The sequence below is a fragment of the Oreochromis niloticus genome, linkage group LG6 (genome assembly GCF_001858045.2).
Source record: "Oreochromis niloticus isolate F11D_XX linkage group LG6, O_niloticus_UMD_NMBU, whole genome shotgun sequence".
NCBI classification, from domain to species: domain Eukaryota; kingdom Metazoa; phylum Chordata; class Actinopteri; order Cichliformes; family Cichlidae; genus Oreochromis; species Oreochromis niloticus.
Window position 1 is genome coordinate 9,932,613 of NC_031971.2, and position 20,838 is coordinate 9,953,450.

General features: G+C 40.8%; 1 long non-coding RNA gene across 15 annotated transcripts in view; it reads right to left on the bottom strand.

Annotated features, from left to right (window-relative positions):
• Positions 1-19,405, bottom strand: part of LOC102080661 (uncharacterized) — a 125,730-nt gene extending 106,325 nt beyond the window's left edge. The window contains exons 1-10 of one of the 15 annotated variants that reach the window (XR_002062621.2): positions 19,161-19,404; positions 17,373-17,467; positions 15,551-15,592; positions 15,003-15,293; positions 14,686-14,919; positions 14,489-14,593; positions 14,163-14,381; positions 13,405-13,743; positions 12,766-13,117; positions 12,041-12,544 (exon numbers count right to left, since the gene is read on the bottom strand). This is a non-coding gene — a long non-coding RNA (uncharacterized LOC102080661). Of the gene's footprint in view, positions 1-10,830; positions 11,543-12,040; positions 12,545-12,765; positions 13,118-13,404; positions 13,744-14,162; positions 14,382-14,488; positions 14,594-14,685; positions 14,920-15,002; positions 15,294-15,550; positions 15,593-17,372; positions 17,471-18,930; positions 18,983-19,160 lie in introns of those variants that run through there. The other 14 variants (XR_002062620.2, XR_003220348.1, XR_003220354.1 and 11 more) reach the window with 14 other exon arrangements.
• Between the last annotated feature and the right edge of the window lie 1,433 nt (positions 19,406-20,838).

Consider the following 20,838-nt stretch of genomic DNA (forward strand, 5'->3'; position numbering starts at 1 on the left):
AGCATCACCATTTTAGGACATTTCCTTTGATGGTAGTAGAGTCTAAAGTTTTTCAAGAGCCTCTAAAGTCTTTGTCTGTGAAGGTTCTCAGTCATCCAGGTCATCGTAGTCAAAGGAGTTTGCAAAGAAAAGCGTCTGGACTTCTTTGAGTTGCTTGAAGACGTTTCACCTCTCATCCGAGAAGCTTCTTCAGTTCTAAGGTCAAATGGCCGAGAGTCCCAGATTTAAACCCAGTGGGAGTATCCCCCCAAAGAGGGACAAAGGACCCCCTGGTGATCCTCTAATCACATGCGCCAAGGTGTGAAAGCGGGTGTGGTACCTAATCAGCCAGGGTTTCGGGTGAGCTCCTTGTGAAACCTGGCCGCACCTTGTCATGTGAATTCCTGAGGTCAGATGGCCCAGGATGTGAGTGGGCGTTAAGGCGTCTGGGGAGGGAACTCAAAACTGGATTATAGATGGCAGACAGTTGGTGTCGTAAACTGTCTTTCTTATCCTCCCTCGCTGGTGTCTGAAGATCAGACACCAGCGAGGGAGGATAAGAAAGACAGACGCAACAACGTTGTCATCCCCTATGTAGCCGGTGTATCAGAGAAACTCAGGAGAGTTTTCTCCAAGCACGACATCCCAGTGTACTTCAGACCCAGCAACACACTCAGACAGAAACTGGTTCACCCGAAAGACAAAACTCCAAAACACAGACTTAACAACGTGGTGTATGCTGTACAGTGCAGCGAGGAATGCCCAGACCTCTACATTGGAGAAACCAAACAGCCACTCCACAAGCGTATGGCACAACATAGAAGAGCCACCTCCACAGGACAAGACTCAGCAGTCCACCTGCATCTTAAGGATAAAGGTCACTCTTTCGAGGATGCCAATGTTCACATTTTGGACAGAGAGGACAGATGGTTTGAAAGAGGAGTGAAAGAGGCCATCTATGTCCACTGTGAGCGACCATCTTTGAACAGAGGTGGCGGTTTACGACACCAACTGTCTGCCATCTATAATCCAGTTTTGAGTTCCCTCCCCAGACGCCTTAACGCCCACTCACATCCTGGGCCATCTGACCTCAGGAATTCACATGACAAGGTGCGGCCAGGTTTCACAAGGAGCTCACCCGAAACCCTGGCTGATTAGGTACCACACCCACTTTCACACCTTGGCGTATGTGATTAGAGGATCACCAGGGGGTCCTTTGTCCCTCTTTGGGGGGATACTCCCACTGGGTTTAAATCTGGGACTCTCGGCCATTTGACCTTAGAACTGAAGAAGCTTCTCGGATGAGAGGTGAAACGTCTTCAAGCAACTCAAAGAAGTCCAGACGCTTTTCTTTGCAAACTCCTCTAAAGTCTTTGCATTTCCCTGAGAAGCATCAGTAAGAATACAGATTTTTTTAGACGACTCTTTATTTTTTCACTTTTGACTGTTGGCAGCAAACAATTTTAAGACACTTGCCAGTAATATTGACACCTGTAATCATTAATATGTGATAATAAAACAGAGCACCTGTTTCTACTTGTAGAACTTATTTCAAATTGCACATAGACAAAGTACTATTATTGAATTGTGTTTATAAGGTAATTATTTTCTTTATTTGATAGTTTCTTGATCATTTCATAACTTTTATTGAGAAGCCTGATCAATTTTTACCTCTGCTTTTTTTTTTTACCAACTTTTTTTTTTTCCTGTCTACAAATGCTACGCAGCAGTTCTGATCACACTGCTAAAAATACTGACACATTGATTCATTGGCTTTAATACTAAAACACTGTACAGTGTGATCCATAAAGACAAGCACACACACACACACACACACACACACACACACACACACACACACACACACACACACTTTTTTCCTGATGAAGAATAAATGATCATTCAGATAAAGTGAAATAGGACAGATGAGGAGTTGTTCTTGTTTGAATCCTGTTTTGTACCTGCTGTTCGTTGTCTGAAGTTTCCCTTCTTGGAGGTTGACTGGAAGTCCTCTTTTTCCTGATTCATAAAAATGAATGAAAAAGTCAAGAAACATGGCATTAAAAATAACAGGATCAATCTGAAAGAAAACTTATGTTTACCTAACCCACCAGCAGACAGTGAGAAGTATTAAAACCAGCAGAGCAGCAGAAACTCCTGCAGCTGCTGGTGTCCATGTTCCTGTGATACTTTGGACAGTGAGAGTCTTTGGAGCAGAGCTGATATCTTTGTTGGTTTTCACAGCACAGGAGTAGCTTCCTGCATCCTCCCTGCTGACTGGGTCTAGGATCAGATGTTTGTTCTGGTTCTCTCTCGGGGTCAGAGGTCGACTGTTCAAGTACCAAATGTAGTTTGTGTTGTCAGTCAGAGGACAGCTGGTACTGCAGGTCAGTGTGACTCTCTGACCCTCTGTCACCACTGCAGAAGGACTCATCTTCACTCTCAGCTCTGAAAGAGGAACATTGTTCAAAAACAAAACATCTTCTGTGTGGCTTAGACACGAAAGATGGTTTCATGACTTTACTACAAAATGATCCTCCTTGGTACGAAAAAAAAGAAGAAAAAAACCCCACTCAGATTTACACTGTACTTAAGTACAAAATCAAGGTACTTTTACTTTCAGTTTTGTGTAACTTTATATTCCACTATCTCAAATGATGTCTGGTATTAAAACCATTGTTATAAACCTGAAAAGAGTCAAATTTAATAATTTGAATATTCATAAAAAAAATGGGGGACAGCAAAACTACAAATGGATTAATATGATTAACGGCACTCCAGTTTGAAATACCAAAAAATCTGCACAAAAGAATGTCAAAATTAGTTAAGCACATAGAGGGAAAAACCTCTTATTTATTTAAATTGATTTCTAGAAAACATGTAAATACTTTGAAAGTGTTACTGTGTGCCGATACTATATTCTCGGCATCTGAATATTTCTTCCACCTCTGCTCTGTTCAGACATTAATGAGTAAAGTCTGCTGAGTGAGGAGTTTAGATTTACCTGTGACAATCAAAAAGACTCCAGGCAGATCAGACTGTGTCCATCTTCTATGATCTTTGTTGAATCTGAATGTGTATCCTCCTGAGTCATTCTTCTTCAGGTTGTTGATGGTCAGGATGTGTTGGTTGTTCATGTTGTCCTGATACTCCACACGACCTGCAGCCTCAATCAGCTCTTCAACTTCCACTTTATCTTTTCTCCATTTTTTACTCCAACATTTAAACTCTGGCTTCCTGTTATCAGGATGTGAGTATTCACTTGTGATGTTGACTGAAGATCCTTCCAGAGCACAGATTCTCCTGCTGACATAATTCACTCTCCAGCAGTTTTTATCCTGAACACCTGAAATATAGATGGAAGATTTAAGGTTGTTTGAATGAGCTGTATGCTGACACTTTTATTCATAATTAACTGAAAGAAAAAAATGAAATGAATTACTCACAGACTTCTGCAGACTGAAGATGCTCGAGGTCTTTTACAGCACAAGAGAACTTGTCTTTTGCAGAGACATGAATTGAAATATGTTGATTCTTGTCGTTTCTGCTTGTGTTTTGGTACCACATGTATGTAGTTTTAGGGTCGGTCAGATTACAGCTGTTGTTACAGGTCAGTGTGACATTATCTGATGTGTAGGAAGTTCCTAGAACATGAAGCTCTGAAAGATAATAAATACAGTTTTCATAAGTAACTGTGAAAAAATGTTTATAACCTTAGTTTTGTTTTTAGGATGTGTACTAATAGATTTATTAACAAAGGTGATATTTAGCTTAAATTTTTATAAGGAAAATGACATTGAACAAATACATTAGAGGTTTGACGGAAGATATTTGCTTATTTGTTGAAACTTCACCTCTGGGATATGTGATGGAGCACGGCTCATCTACTGATGTCTGCTGAGAAGAACACATTCTCCCTTTAGCATAGGTCACACTGAAGCAGGTCTCTGTGATGGAATCTGAAACAAAGAAATAATACTGATTAAAATGATTCACTGTATGACCCATTGTGTTTGTTTTCTAGCAACAATAAACATCATGACTCACCCACAGAGACTTCAGGGGCTCTGAGATCCTCGTAGCCTTTGACAGCACAGGAGTATGTGACTGCTTCCTCACTGCTGAGCAGCTCTTGGTACCAGGGAGACCAGTCCTCATAGAGAAACTCTCTGTTCTTGTACCAGATGTAGGCTGCAGGCTTTTCAGTCAGAGGACAGCTGCTGCTGCACATCAGTGTTACTGTCTGTCCCTCTGTGGCAGGAATCACCTTTACCTGCAGCTCTGAGAGGATGATGGATAACAGCTTATACAATGATGTCATTTGGAAAGTAATCAATGAGTAAAAGTCACTGTACCTGCAACAACTTGAAGAGTAATATTACTGAGTGAACAGAGTCCTGGACTGTCTGTAGTCTTCATACAGCAGTAAGTGTTTGCATCACTCTCTCTTAGATCATTGATGGTTAAAGTTGGATTTTTCTCTTCAGACATGTTGTACGCTACACGTTGTCCATCCACAGAGAGCTCACTCAGAACATACTTGTAACTATCCCAGTCTATAGTGAACCATTTGCTGCTTGAAGTCAGATGTTGATGTGAGCAGTGCAGATCCACTGATGAACCTTTGAGAGCACAGATCCTGGTTTCTCCTCCATTAACATCTTTAATAAAAACTTTCATTAGTGAGCAGAAACATTATTTCTGTTACTGTCAGTTTTTCTATCATTAATTGTTGAATAATGTTGGTGCTGTACTGTAAGAAATAACTTGAGAAAGTATTTTAAGTTTTAGACAGCCATGCAGTATCTACTTATATAATTTATAATATAATTATAATAATATAATTCTTTATAATATAATTCTTTTTATTCATGTTTAATGACTCCTAAATAATTACTCATATCTTAGAGGCAAAGCACAGAATGAACACGGAACCAGACACTCGACATTTGTTCACATGTTATTGTTGTAGCTTTTACATTTAAAGTTGAGAGAATATGTACAACAGCTCGAATATTAAAAAGACTCTAAGTGCATCAGCTAACTGGACAGTTTCATATTTAGTTGTTTAACACATCGAACACCAAAACATGACTTCTTTCTTTTATTTGAGTCTGTTCTGTTCATCATATTATAAATAGCGTGTTTTTTGAGTTGTTTTTGCAAGAGCAGGAAGCTGCAGTGGATAAAACTGTTGTCTGTGCCTGGTTTATAATGGTAACACCTCTGCGGTGAAACAGAATCTCCAACCCCAATCAGAAATATTTGGTATCACAAACAGTCTGTGTGTTCTAAAAAACCCCACGAAAACGACATGAGAGGAATTTTATAATCAGGTCAGATGCACTGCAACTTAGAAAAAAACAAACAAAAAGCTGCAAAAACATGCAAAACACAATGAAAGTGTTGTTGGGGCGACAACAATATGATTGCCTGCATCTTTTTGTCTCTCACAACATCAATGAATACTCATCTTCTTATGAGCATGTGTCAGTGCAATCCTTTGTATCAGCAATCTTTCAGCTGCTGTTCTGTCACATTTTATTTGTATTATTTTATATATTTTTTTTTATTAAACAGGAAGATGTAATAAAAGGATAGAGTACAAATATAAATGCATGTGTAAAAAAGAAACAGAGAACACATTCAACGTAAAATAATAAAAAATGCACAGGTACATAAATCAACAATATTCTGATGGGGTGTGAGTTTGTGTGTCTTTGTCACGAAATGTACTTGAAAATGAGGATGAGATGCCACAATAACACCTCCATGAGGCAGAGGGGGCTGTACTAAGACAGCCACCTCTGTGACACTGACTGCACTTTAATCTCATAATTATCTCAGTCTGGGGATTGTTGTTCCAGTAATGATGCTATACTTGTTATACTATCAACATATTCATACTGTGAGCTGACAGGAGGCCATTTCTGATCTTTTTATAAGTTGAAACATAACAGAAGATTCATTAGCAAATGTGTGCAGATTTAAGTTTACACGTCCTTCTACTCTGTGCCAATCATTTAATGATGATATTATTGTACCATAAAAGATTATAATCTTGCACTTCCGTACTCTTCAAGAGCTCATCAAAGCTAAAATGCTAAGACCTGTAAGGACGAAGGAGGAGAAAGAGTCATTCCTACCTGAGAGACACAGAATGAAACCCAAAAACAAAAATCCAGCTTTTGCCAAGATCATGGCTGCTGTAGATTTCAGCTTCTAGTCAGAAAGTTGATTGTATGAATCTTTAAAAGATCTTTAGAGCTGAACGTTCTCACAGGAAAGGCTGAAAACAGAACTGACAGTTATGAACATCACTACGTCTAAAGATAAACTGTATGAAGCTTTAACACCTTTTAATCACTTCCTCCATCATCATGGGTTTAAAAAGAAGAGACTGCTTTGAAAGAATTGCGTAGTGCAGCATTTTTTTCACTGTATGTTTTTTTTTATCCCCTTAGTAATATTATAGTTATTATTTTCTTATGAACAAGTGCCTGACATTATGATTTTTCACCAAAAAAACAAAACAAAAAACTCCACAAATTTTTTGTGCGGAAAAAAAAAAATGTCATTCTACATTTCTACATTGATATGGACTGGGTAATGTGTTAGGAATGAGAGGACACCACTGCTCTGGGCCATGTGTGATGGAAACGAAAATGATCAACCAACAGAGGGCAGAATTCAAACACACCCTAAAAATTAAAGTGGAAATATGATACAGCAGGCTACTTGGCCAAAATTTTGTTTTTGCAACTCAAAATGTTACTTAGTAGTTTGTACTGCCCCCACATGCTTTTATGCATGCCTGACAACATCAGCGCATCCTCCTGAAGTCACAACAGATGCTGTCCTGGAGGTTGGCGAGTGTTCGGGTCAGTCAATGCTATTAATTCTTTCATCCACCAATAACTGCCTGCTTACTCTCACCACATGAGGTTAGGCATCATTCTGCACAAGGAGGAAACCAGGACCCACTGCACCAGTGTAGGGTCTGACAGTGGGTCCAAAGATTTCATCCTGATATCTAATGGCAGTCAGGGTGCCGTTGCCCATAGCCTGTAAGGTCTGTGCATCCCTCTGTGGATATAACTCCCTAGACCATCACTGACCCACCACCAAACTGGTTGTGTTGAATGATGTTACAGACATCATAACATCCTCCAGATTCTTTCAAGTCTGTCAAAGTCAAAGTCAAAGTCAGCTTTTTTGTCAAAAACCCTATCTACAGGTCATACACAGGAATTTGAAATTGCAATGCTCCCACAACTCTCAGTGTACACTAAAACAGTATAAAGATAAAAAGAAAATAAAAGTTATGTACAACACAATACAATACAATCTTAGATAAATAACAGTATCCAACACAATCAGAGTGCTTGTGGGCAAGAGTTCGTGTGCAAGTGGGGGGGGTGGGGCAGTCAGTGAAAAGACGATGGTGGAGGTTCAGAGTTTTGCATGTCTGGACGGTGGGGGGGTTCAGAGGGAGGAAGAGAATGCAGGTCTGGAGTTTGTGTGTGAGAGAGTCGAGAGGGACAGAGCAGGGAGAGAATTCAGAATCCTGACATGTATGAAGCTGTCACTCAGTCTGCTGGTTCTAGCTTGGAGGCTCTTCAGTCTCCTTCCCAATGGCAGCAAACTGAAGAAGCTGTTGGACGGATGAGTGGAGTCACCTGAAATGCAGAGGGCTTTTCGGGTGAGGCGGGTACAGTCAATGTCCAAGAGGGAGGGAAGAGAACCTCTCTCTGCTACTCTCACTACTCGTTGTAACTTTTTCCGGGAGGACCCAGTGCAGGAGCCATACTACACAGTGATGCAGCTAGTGAGGATACTCCACGGTGCCTCTGTAGAAGGTGCTCATGATCGGGGTTGAGGCTCTTGCTCTCCTCAGCTTGCGGGGGAAGTAGATACATTGTTGGGCTTTACTGACCAGTGATGCTGCGTTTTTTGACCAGGGGAGATCTTCTGAGATGTGGAACTTGGTGTTGCTTACCCTCTCCACACCAGCACCATTGATGGTTTGTGGGGGTGTCCAGAGTGTGAGTTCTCCACGATGGACCCTGACAGGGTCCATGGTGCCAGGCAGTGAGCACAAGGCAGGGTACTCATGAATATCGCAATTGTTATCCATTTGTAAGAACAAATTCTCCCTTTAGCATAGGTCACACTGAAGCAGGCCGCTGTGATGGAACCTGAAACAAATGTGTGGCAGTGTGTGGTTTTTGGCTCAGCTGCAGGGAATGGGTGGGGCAGCATTTTCAGGGTGTCGTGTCCGGGGAAGCTGGTTGTCACTGCATTATCTAATCATGTCTTTCCTGTTTTAGTGGCCGGAGGAGGAGGGACAATGACAGCAGCTGAAAGGAGAAGAGCTGGCAGCAGGGATCAAGCTGACACTGCAAAGTGTGACAGAAGATTAAGAAAAAAGTGCACAAGCAGCCATATCTGAGTCATGTTGGGTCCTTACTACAAAATGATATTGATTGAAACGATTCACTATACGACCCACTGTGTTTTTTCCTATCATATCTTTAAGACTTCTTCCTCTAAAGCAGTGGGGGAATTCCAGGCCTCGAGGGCCAGTGTCCTGCAGGTTTTCAACACAGCTGGTAAAATGGCTAAATTATCTCTTCATCATGTCTCTTCAACAGAGGCCCAGTAATGAACTAATCATTTGGTTCAGGTGTATTGACCCATGATGATATCTAAAACCTGTACGACACCGGCTGTTGAGGCCTGGAGTTCCCCACCCCTGCTCTAAAGTGATGTGGCAGTAATATTCAGTTTTGCCAGTAGATGGTAGTGTGGCTTAAGTAAGTGTTGCTAAAACCAGTCGAGATATTCATGCATAAATTTATCAGAAGCTTTTAGCCCCAAATGGGCAGCATGGACACAAAGTTTGTGAATGTGATAACTCAAGAACGAAGCAACATAGGATTTTGACATTCATACCATCTATGCATCTACCAAAAAGAGTTTGAATCATTTACTGGTAACTGGTCAAGGTGTGAGTTTTACCTCAAAGTCAAGGTCACCAGGAAGTTTAAAAAATAAACTAATAAAGATGTTATGCAGCTTATTCTTCTGTGATTTGTGAGTACAGATGAAATGTATACTGACTGTGACAGCGTCATTTGGCTGTTGCATTCCTTCTCTTTTCTTTTTGTCTTGTTCCTCATTCCCGCTCCAGCAGTTTCAAAAGGCATCCAAGTCACTGAAATTTTCCCTTAAGCTGCGCGATAAAAGAAACTTTGAATACAACCAGACCATCAAGAATATATTAGGTGCAGCTGAGATGATGGTGATGATGAACTAGTTCTGAGTCCTCTGAGTCTGGGACCAACATTTGTACCTTTTCTTCCATCCACAATAATATATAAAGTCGTAATATCTAAAACAGCACATTTATTAGAACCAGTTCAAATATGGTGTGTGTTCAATGAAAAGTTCCTGGATTTTAGTATGCCTGATTTCAGACAATTCACTGGTTTGCTTGCCTATTTATGAAGCTAAATCTGATAAAGTTTTGAGGCTTCCTCTTATTTGGTGTGAGAGAGCCTGACAGAGAGCGAGTGTCTCAAGATAAGAGCTGCTAAGTCTTTAAATATCTTAGTTTCAGTTCCTATAAGGAACTGCATCATTTCAGAAGAATTTTGGCCAACCCTTCTTTACAGCATTGCTTCATTTCATTGAGGTTTGCACATCCCTCTTAATGATTCAACACAGTATTTCCATCAGGCTTAGGTCTGGACAGACTGGACTGGACCATTGCAACACTTTGATTCTCTTCTTTTTCAGCCATTCTGTTGAAGATTTGCTGCTGAGCTTGGGTTCACTGTTCTTTGTATGACTCATTTTAGTCTAGGCTTTAGCTGTAAGACAGATAGCCTTAACTTAATAATTAATAATAACTTAATAATAATTTACAGTAAATTGTAAGGGCCATGGCCACCTCAGTGACTAGAAGGTCACTGAGCCCCGATACACATATTATGTATATACTTCATTTTGTTTGATCATTGTATTTGAAATAAGTTTGAATCAGGTTGGTACAGTTGTTGTTAGGTTAGGACATCTTAGTTGCACTGCACAGCAGGATGTAACAATCAGAAGCCACACTTTAGTTATTAGGAGTGGCTCATTTTACCCGAATCCTTGAATCTCTCCCATCCTAATTATGTCCCTCCATCTATTTTGTTACCACATTCATTTCACCTTCCTGTGTCTCTTCCTCACTCTGTTGTTGGAACTGTTGTCCCTACAACACCAGCCTCCTGAGACTGTGAGGGCTTGTTAGTAGCTGTTGCTGGTAGTACTGCTGATGTTGCAGCAACTGTATATTAGTTTGACACTTATTATTGCATTTATTTTCATTAAGAGATTTGATTTGATAAAAAAGTGTAGGTAATGAAAATGAACAAATGACTTCATAGCCAATGTGCAGCAGCCTTCAATTAATCAGCCTACAAGTTCATCAGCCCACCACTCCAGCCCTGGTGCCCAGATCCTTTGGAGGCAAAATAAGCCCATATCATCAGGCCTTGACCAGTGTGCTTGACAACTGGTATGTGTTGTCCAATATGGTGCTGTGCATTAGCCTAATTTGTTCAGTCTTTTTCTAATTGTACTGTCCTGAATTTTAACATTTAACATGCTAACTAACTGGCTTGTAGAGTCTGAGATGCAGTTTCTTTGAGGATTGCATGGTCTGAGTTTGGGGTGAAGTTGCTGGGAAGTCTACCCCTAGGAAGACTGGAAACTGTTTTGAATGTTTTTCACTTGTCAATAATCTTTCTTACTGTAGAATGATGGACTTCATGTGTGAAGAAAACACATGAGTGTAAAAGATACAAATCTGGTACTTTAATACAATTCAGAGGTCATACAGATCAAATCACATTAAAAACTGTTTTCTTAAATAAATTAATGAGTACAATTATGCATAATTTCTACATTCCAGAAACATCATTTACATTTCAGCCTTTCAGGTAGGAGTAAAGAGATTTGATTTTTCTGACTCTGTCTCCAGACAAACTATATTCAAAGCAGCTCAGTTAAACATGTGACATGGCTACATTTCATTACATGTTCATCAAAAACCTGACAGTGCTGACAGTGAGAGCAGGGACATGTGACACTGTTAGTGGTTATTTTGTGGTACAGACAAAAACCTAACAGAAGAGAAACCTGCATACACAATCACGTTGATGTTTTCATTAATGGCACCAGAAGGACACAAAGTAAAGTGCTTAAGATTAGGGCTTGATTTTTTCAATCTCAATTGGATTTCAATTTCTACTGTAATTTATATTCCAATAAAGTGAGCGAAATCCACTGATGGATCAAGAAGCTGCAGTGTCTTTGCTGTGATGGTAAAGGTTTATCATTGGAGATAAAAATCACCATATTAACAAACGTTTCTTTATTAAGCACACAGTGGCTCGATGGTGGAGTAGAGGTCAGCTGTGTGGTTCTCACTGAAGTGCAGTCTGCTGTAGTGATGATCATCCTGCCCTGCTGACTGAGCTGAGATGGTTTCATACATGGGGTCAAGGTTCATCTGAGGAGACGAGACAGTGATTATAAATTCATGTTAAACTGCATCAATAACTCATAGCTGGTGGTTTGCTGTTAGTTACATTGTCACTTTACTGACATATTCTAAAACAGAACCTCTCAAACTGAACCCCCCAAAAAATGATCGAAAGAAGAAATGAGAAACAAAGTCACTGACATCTTAAAAGGGTTACAAAAGCATTTATAAGGCTTTGGTGCTTCAGTGAACCATGGTGAGGGCCAACAGATTATTTTTTTTCCAAAGACAGCTTTTGCTGAAGTGCAGTTTTGCTATAATGGTCCACTTGATAATCATATTTTAGGTCTTTATTAGGATTTTTTTATTTTTTTATTTTGAGTTATTACAATCACAACAGACATGGCCCGGGAATTGATAAGAGAAAGGAGAAAGAAAGACGAGTTGGGGAGAAAATCAACAGAATGAGCACAAGAAGAATAGAGAAGAGGAGGAACATAGAGAGGAAAAAACACTGAAAAACTGCTTTAACACCAGCTAGAAAACCAAAAAAAAGCCAAGAAACAACACAGAAGGGAAACTCCAGCAACAACAAACATAAGCATAAGTAACAGTAAATAATAAATATTAAATGTTACCTAGCAGGACAGAGTATTAATGAAACATGACATGTTCAGAGGCAGCTGTCGACCAAGATGTGTCTGTGAGCACCTGTTTGTACACCTGTATGAATACTTTTGTGTACATGTGTGTGTGTGTGTTTGTGTGTCTGTGAGACTGTGCTTGTGTTCATAAGGTTTCTCCATGTAGGTGTCTAAAAGTGTGTATAGGGAGCCCGCAAGCTCTGCCTGCAGCCTGCTACAGCTGCACCAAAGCAGACCGAACACCAGGGCCAGAGACCCTTGGGCCCCCCACCCCCCAGCAGGCCCCGGACACAGGCAGGGGGACCAGGCCCCACCAAGCAGCAGCCGGCGGGTGGGGCACCAGCCACCGGCAGGGAGCGTGGTAGGGGGAAATAGGCCCCCACACCTGGGGGAGCATGAGATGTTCTGAGAAAGGTGGATTCTAAGACACAACCTGACACACATACATTCCTATTGCTGCATTGTCTCTAAAATTCTGTAAAGTTTATGGATTGGAAGTCCTCTTTTTTTCTGTTGCACAAAAACAAATAAATTGGTGAATGGATAAAACATTTCATTTCACAGTTTAAACATGACTGATCTTAGAGATAACATGATGATATTCACCTGATACACAAGAAGACAGTGATAGGGAGAAGTATTAAACCCAGCAGAGCTGCAGAAACTCCTGCAGCTGCTCGTGTCCGTGTTCCTGTGATACTTTGGACAGTGAGAGTCTTTGGAGCAGAGCTGATATCTTTGTTGGTTTTCACAGCACAGGAGTAGCTTCCTGCATTCTCCCTGCTGACTGGGTCTAGGATCAGATGTTTGTTCTGGTTCTCTCTCGGGGTCAGAGGTCGACTGTTCAAGTACCAAATGTAGTTTGTGTTGTCAGTCAGAGGACAGCTGGTACTGCAGGTCAGTGTGACTCTCTGACCCTCTGTCACCACTGCAGAAGGACTCATCTTCACTCTCAGCTCTGAAAAACACTCAGACTGGTCAGTAACTTTAACACAAACTAGTTCTCATTAAAGAGAAAACAGGATTTGGGGCTTTGGATTTTCACTAACGTCTGAAGAGTGCAAGAAGCATTAAAAAAAAAAAAAAAAACTCTTTGTAGCCTTTTGACTAAATAAAACATTTCTTATCTCATCATCACCTGAGGAAAATTCATGCATTTTCATCTTGTCAATTCAGCTGAAAGCAAGAAGCAAGAAGATTGTGTTGATTGTTGTTTTTACATGAAGAAAGACAAACCATAATTACCTGTGACAATCAGAGTAACTCCAGGAAAATCAGACTGATTCACTTCTTCATTTTCTGTTGTGAAGGTGAACCTGTATTCTGCTGAGTCATCTCTCTTCAGCTTCTTTAATCTGAGGATGTGTTGGTTCTTCATGCTGTCATCATACTCCACATGATCTGCATCCTCAGTCAGCTGTTCAGCTTCCTCCTCAGCATTTCTCTTGACTTTATACCAACATTTAGACTGTATCTGCACGTAGTCAGGATGTGAGTATTTACTGGAGATGTTGACTGAAGATCCTTGCAGAGCACAGATTCTGCTGTGGACATAATTCAAACTCCAGCAGGAATCACCACCACCTGAAATATGGATGAAAGACAAATATAACATACATAAATAAACAGAAATAATTTACAAATCATTTCCATTCATGCATGCTCTTGTATCATTACAAAATATATAAAATTATTACAAAATAAGCACTGACAATTGTCAGTAGCCGTAACAGAGACTCACACCTCATACAATAATGAATCAAAACCCTGCAACTACAGCCTAAAAATGCAAAAGAATAACATCTGTGACTGTTCCAACAAAATAAAACATTATCAGATCTTAAAAAAGGATGTTTAATGCATCATTATTGTAGCATTAAAATTTACAGCGTTTCTGTTATTGTGGTCAGATATTTTAACAACAACACAGACCAATCAACTGTACCATACCATAACTGTTCTATTTTGTAAGTTTACAGACAATAAGTAATAAGTTTACTCACAGACGTCAGCAGAGCGCACATCCTCAAAACCTTTTACAGCACAAGACAAACTGTCATGATCAGAGGTGGAAACCTGAATCTGTTTGTCCTCCTGCACTGTAGGTTTTCTGTTCTCATACCACACAAAGGAAATCAGAGGGTCAGTCAGAAAACAGCTGCTGTTACAGGTCAGTCTGATGTTATTTCTTTGTTCAGCAGGAGTCCTCTGGACATGAATTTCTGTTGGGAGATGATAAACACATTTTCCACCAGTTAATCTCTGTCATGTCAAATAAAGACAGAAATGAAAAATTAAATTTCAAAATGAAGATTGTCTAGAGCTTCACCTCTGGGATATGTGATTGAGCAGGACTCGTCCACTGATGTCTGCTTGTAGGAACACATTCTCCCTTTAGCATAGGTCACATTGAAGCAGGTCGGAGTTACAGAACCTGAGAAACACCACTGACGTTTAAACATTTAAAATTATTCATGTCTGTCAGACATCTCATGACATGATGAGGAGGTGTCTATCATGACTCACCCACAGAGACTTCAGGGGCTCTGAGATCCTCGTAGCCTTTGGCAGCACAGGAGTATGTGACTGCTTCCTCACTGCTGAGCAGCTCTTGGTACCAGGGAGACCAGTCCTCATAGAGAAACTCTCTGTTCTTGTACCAGATGTAGGCTGCAGGCTTTTCAGTCAGAGGACAGCTGCTGCTGCACATCAGTGTTACTGTCTGTCCCTCTGTGGCAGGAATCACCTTTACCTGCAGCTCTGAGAAGTCACATGACCAACATGAATACACTGATCATTCATAAACTCATTCATTTGTCATGCATTTGTAAAAAGCACTGTACCTGTAACTTGGAAATTAATTCCACTTTGTTGGCACTTTGATGTGTCAGCAGTTTTAATGCAGCAGTAAAAATTTGCATCTCTCTCTGTCAGATTATTGATTGTTAGAGTGAAATTACTCTCTGCTGACATGCTGTACTTTACATGTGTTTCATCTGTAGTGAACAATATCTTGGAGATAGTGAAGTATCCAGCATACCAGCTATTTCTTGCAGTGGGATGTTGATCTGAGCAGGGCAGATTCACTGATGAACCTTTCAAGGCACAGATGCTGTTTGGTTTTCCCTGAACACCTTTAACACAACATGTGATTAGAAAACATGGTGAACATTTATGCTAACTTTCTTTTCTGTGCTAATCTGTGATGACAGCATGTTACTATGAAGGATCAGCATCTGGTGTTTTGATATACTTCAGATTTCAGAACAGCAGAACAAGTAACTGAGATTTTTCTCCTTCTCAAATAAACTTGTAACTTTCTGCGACTATTTTCTACATTCCTGACACATATTCCTTACAGTTATCATGAAGAGAAACAAATTATTCTTACCTGAGAGGCACAGAATGAAACCCAGAAACAAACATCCAGCTTCTGCCAACAACATGGCTGTTATTAATTTTAACTTCTAATCAGAAAAAGTTGGTTGTATGAATATTTTAAAGGCCTAATTGCTGCTGCTGTTCATATTAAACTTGAAAAAAATATCAGAAACTTGAATCAATCAACAGCCATCTAAGAGGATAGACTGAATGCAGAGCTGATTTAAGTGTTTCTCCAAACTGCATTCAGCTTTAATACCGTCGCTTCCTCGTTTGTCAATCATTTCTTTCACTACAAAGAGACCTCTAGTGTAGAACTGATATACTGCAGCAGATATTCAAAATCATATGTGCGATGTGTGAATCTGGGGCTGTGTGAATGCTTGGTCTAAGCAGTGCTATTTGGCCTTTTAATCTTTCTAAGACAGCTTGATTTAGGTTTTATACAGTGTTAGGGAGTAACAGAATACATGTTGTCACGGTTCTGGGTCATTTTGACCCAGCTTTTTCTGTTTTGGTGTTTTTCTAAACTATGATTTGTTCGGATTTTTGAGTTGTGCTGGTTTGATTTTGTATTAAGGGTTATTCTTGGTTTTGTTCTCTTTACATTATTTGGTGTTCTGGCCTTTAGTTTAAGTCACCGTTTTCTCTGTTTTATGTGTCATATTCTTCCTGTCTCTCTCAGTGTCATGTTTGCGTTTTTGTAATTTGTTTCTTATTTCCTGTTTTACTTTGAAAGTTCATGTCTCATGTCATTCAGTTTTACTTCTCCCCTGTCTCGTTAGCCTAATTTCTCCCAGCTGTGTGTTATGTTCCAGTATTCCAGCACCTCTGTGCAGTGTTTTTGTGGGTCTTATTTTGAGGAGTTTTTCCAGCAATAAAGCTGCGTTTTCAGTTTAAATCCTGTCTCCAAGAGTCTTGCATTTTGGGTCCACCACTTCTGCCTGCCTGCCACACAGCCAACCATGACACATGTACCGCTGTTACGTATTTAAAATACAAAATATATGGTTTTTTTATTAACAATATTTTTATCATGTACAAGCAAAGTCCAACATCCTAAAGTCTCACAGCAGCCATTTCATATTGACTTAATTTCTGTTTAAATTGTTGAAATCATCACATCACACTGGCTTTAATACTAATCGTCATATCTACTTGATATCCAGTTATTTAACATTGGATGCTCAACATCTTTAACAGCACAAGAGAAGCTGTCTGAACAGTAAAGTTTTAGTGTTTAGCATCTCATAATATGATGAGAACTTGAACTAAGCTTTTCAAAAACTAAATGTGGCCTGAGAGAGGTACCTATTTCAATAGGAATTCTCCTTAGTGGCAATGGACTGAGTAAACTTGGAGAACACATCAGTAAGAGTCAATACATTTTTATGACCATCAACAGAGGGTTCAAGGCATTAGAAATCAATTGCTAGAATCTGATTAGGCCTCGCAGCCATGAGGTGACCTATGGTTGTTTTAGGTCTGGAATAAACTGCCTTAGCCTGAGCACAGCGTTCACATTGCTGACAATGATCCTCAACCTCTAAACACACCTGGCCTATAACATCTCTTCCATATTAAGTCTTCAATTCTGTCTATTCCCTGGTGACTATGCCCATTATGCAAGTCATGCAAAACCTCATTCCTGAAGCTCTGAATGAGCTGGGGATGCAAAACTTGGGACAAAGTGGGGATAATAGCTAGCAAACCCTAAGAATGACCTTAACACAGCAACAGAGCTAGGGGTTTTGCCAATTAGACACAGCAGATATTTTGTCTGGGTCATTTGCTACCCCATCCTTGGAGATCGCATGCCCAAGGCACTTTACCTCTGTCTTCAAGGAGCAGCATTTTTCCAACTTAGTTTTCAAGTTTTGAATCTGCAAAGTCTCCAGAACCGCTGCTGAGTGCTGGATATGCTCATCTGCTGTGGCAGAAAAGACAATTACATCATCCAGATACAACAATAAACATTCTGGGTGATTCTGGGAACAAAACATTTACTCCATCAATCGCTGAAAGTGCTTGGTGCATTACAGAGACCAAATGGCAAGCGGTGAAATTCAAGTAACCCAAAAGGAGTACAGTTATCTGGCTCAGCAACAGGGACCTGATTATAGCCACTAGACCAAGGTCAAAAACCAGCATCCACTGGACAATAGATTCAAGGACTCCTCAATTCAGGGCAGGTGAAAAGCATCCTTCCTAGTCCTTGAATTCAACAGATGGTAATCCACACAAAGCCTCAGTTGCCATGGTAACACATTTTTCTGCTCCGAACTCCTCCAACAGACTGGTCAGGCCAGTTTGGGAATAAATGACCACTCTCACCAAAGGTGGAGAAGAAAGGAATCCATGAGGCAAACCTGTATCTAACGGTTCAAAAAGCGCACTTCCATTGTGGGCTAAAGGTGCTTTTCAACATGTGGTAGGTACAAAGGATGCAACTTCTTCTCCTACCTTTAACTCTCACTGGGCCACTAACCTGTGCTTCAGGCTGCAGCTGGGCCGTGTGCTAAAGCCTGCTGCCAAAGATCTTCCCACACTAAAGGAAGGACAAAAAGAGTAGGGCTATGTTCCAAAAAGAGCTCCCTATAGCACTCACTGATCACATTCATGCCAAGAACTCCACATATTTCTGAGTTGGGGTTGGCCTCCAAAGGATCTATAAAAACTAACACGCCACGCTTGGGTATTTGCCAGCCTAACACCTGACAATCAAGTTCCAGGTAGCCTACATATGGAACATCTAGCCCATTAGCTGCACTTAACCACAGCCAATCGCATGATTTCAGTTCATGTGGACGCTAGTTCTTAAAATTTTGGCAAAAAAAAATTCTGTGATGGTAGTGACCATGGACCCAGTATCTAGTAAACATGAGACATCTACCCTTCCCATATTAATGTAGCCTTTGGACAGGATCCTGCCAATTGGGGTGGGGGTGGGGTGGCAGATATTTGAAAATTGCAACTGTTGGAGCCAGTTATGTCCCCATGTGATACGTATGTGGCTCAGCATAACAGAGGGTGCTAGTTTTCCGACCACATGTGAAAGGTGCACTGACCAGATGAGCTCCTGCTCGGGGCCGTAGACTCAAACGCTACTACCCTCTCATTATCACAATCTTTAGCAAAAAACGGCCAGGTTTCTAATGCCATCTGCAAATAGCCTGCCTTCCTCTCTCCATAAACCTAGGTTTACTAGCTGTATGAGCAAGTCTAAACTCATGTATAAGCTGATCAATCTGGGTCTGCTGCTGTTTTAACATTTGCTTAACCTCTGACCCAACAGTATCCATTGGCACATTTACCTGTCCTGCATAGTGGATGCTGTACACTGATGGGACAGAATAACTCCTAAACCGGCCTTGTTCTGCTCCTACTCACCTTTCCCGCTCCCACCTAAGGTCTTCATCTCTGACAGTATGGAGGTCATAGTCTGGATGCTCACAAACAATCCTTTTAAGCTCATGGCTCAAATTTCCATCCCCGAACACAATATACAAACTGATCATGAAGCAGTCTAGCAGCATGAGGAATTCGTCTCTCTGGACAACTTTGAATCATTTTGTCCATGAGAGAGAACAATGCATGTGAGAATTCCTCCAATGACTCACCTTCCTGCTGTCTTTTTACATAAAAAGCGTCCTTAATAGCAATAAAAGACATGGGGCAACCATACTGGCTAAGGAGAATCTCAAGAATGCAATCTGGATCTTCTCTTACTTGTTGGGCCCTATATTTTATTTCTTCACTAGCATCACCAGTCAAATGATCATAGATATAATGGGCTATCAATAGAAGCAAGTCTACGGGTGAGCATAGGGGATTTTATTTCCTCCACCCAACTCTCGACACTAATTTCCCCTTGTTACGTCCCTCTGCAGCCCCTAATCATCTTAATGTGTTCAGCTGGTGCTAATTGGCCACACCTAGTCAGGTGTGGATAAAACCATACCTGAGGCAAGCTTCCGGGGGAGCTCACTTGTCTTTGCCTTGGTGGCACCAGCCATTATAGCGAACCTGCTATGCCATTTTAAGAAAAACCTCTTCTCACTAACACTCTGATATTCGTCTCCTTTTTTATGTTGCGGCCTTTGAGCCGGGTCGTAACACCCTGTTCCACTACAGAGGGCAAGACCTCTCTCTGGGGATATAAACCAACCTCTTTCAAGGAAAGCCCTCCACAGGAGTAGAGTCATGAGGTCGACACGGACTAGAAATGCCTGGATGGGACTCCATGTGCTATAAAACCCTACTAATAACTATGCCTACTGTGTTTGAATACAGGCTGCACTCCACCAGAAATTACCAGCTGCTGCATTGCAAGCGGTGGCGAAGTCCACTACAGGTTTCTCCACAGAAATAAAACAATGTTTTCTTCCTACAGGGGTACAAATAATTTTAAACTTCTACCAAACTCCACCAAAACTCAAGCGCAACATTTGATGTGACCTACCACTCCAATAGAAGACTATGGAACCCACATCAAGCTGTCGTAGAAAAGTAAAAAAGGCCACATAGCACAGCTTAGACCAGGCATTCACACAGCTCTAAGTTCACACAAGAGATACGGACCATTTGATCCTTATACAACAATTGCAAGAGCTTGGTCTGCATAGCCGGCCATAAGTCTCTCTTGTTTCTGGTGGGTGATGGACTCCACCAGGGCTGCCCTTTGTCTCTGGTTCTGTTTATAATTTTGTTGGACAGAATTCTAGATGTAGCCAAATGGCATGAAGGCTTCAACTTGTGTGGTCTCAGAATCACAATCTCTGCTTTTTGCAAATAATGCAGTTCTATTGGCTTCATCAGGTGATGGTCTCTAGCCAATACTGGAATGGTTCCAAGCCGAGTGTGAAACGGGGATGAGAAACAGCACCTCCAAATCTGAGTCGTGAGTTGGAGATTGGCAGGCGGATTGAGGCTGCAGCTGCAGTGATGCGGGCGCTGTACCGGTCTGTCGTAGTGAAGAGAGAGCTGAGTGTAAAAGTGAAGCTCTCAGTTTACTGGTTGAGCTACGTCCCTAGCCTTACCTATGGTCACGAGCTTTTGGTAGTTCCAGGCATGTCCCACCGAGAGGAGGGACAAATATGACATGATGTTTGGATGTGATATTTAGAATTCACATATACCATAATGGTTTCCTAAATGTTGCCAATACAAACAAAGTAAGTCACATTTTAAGCTTTTAAGCACAGTTTTTTTTTTTAAAAATAAAGCCTTAATGTCAATTCAAACAATGGCAATGAGAAACAAAGTTTAAAATAGCACTATATTGCATTGTTATCTCTT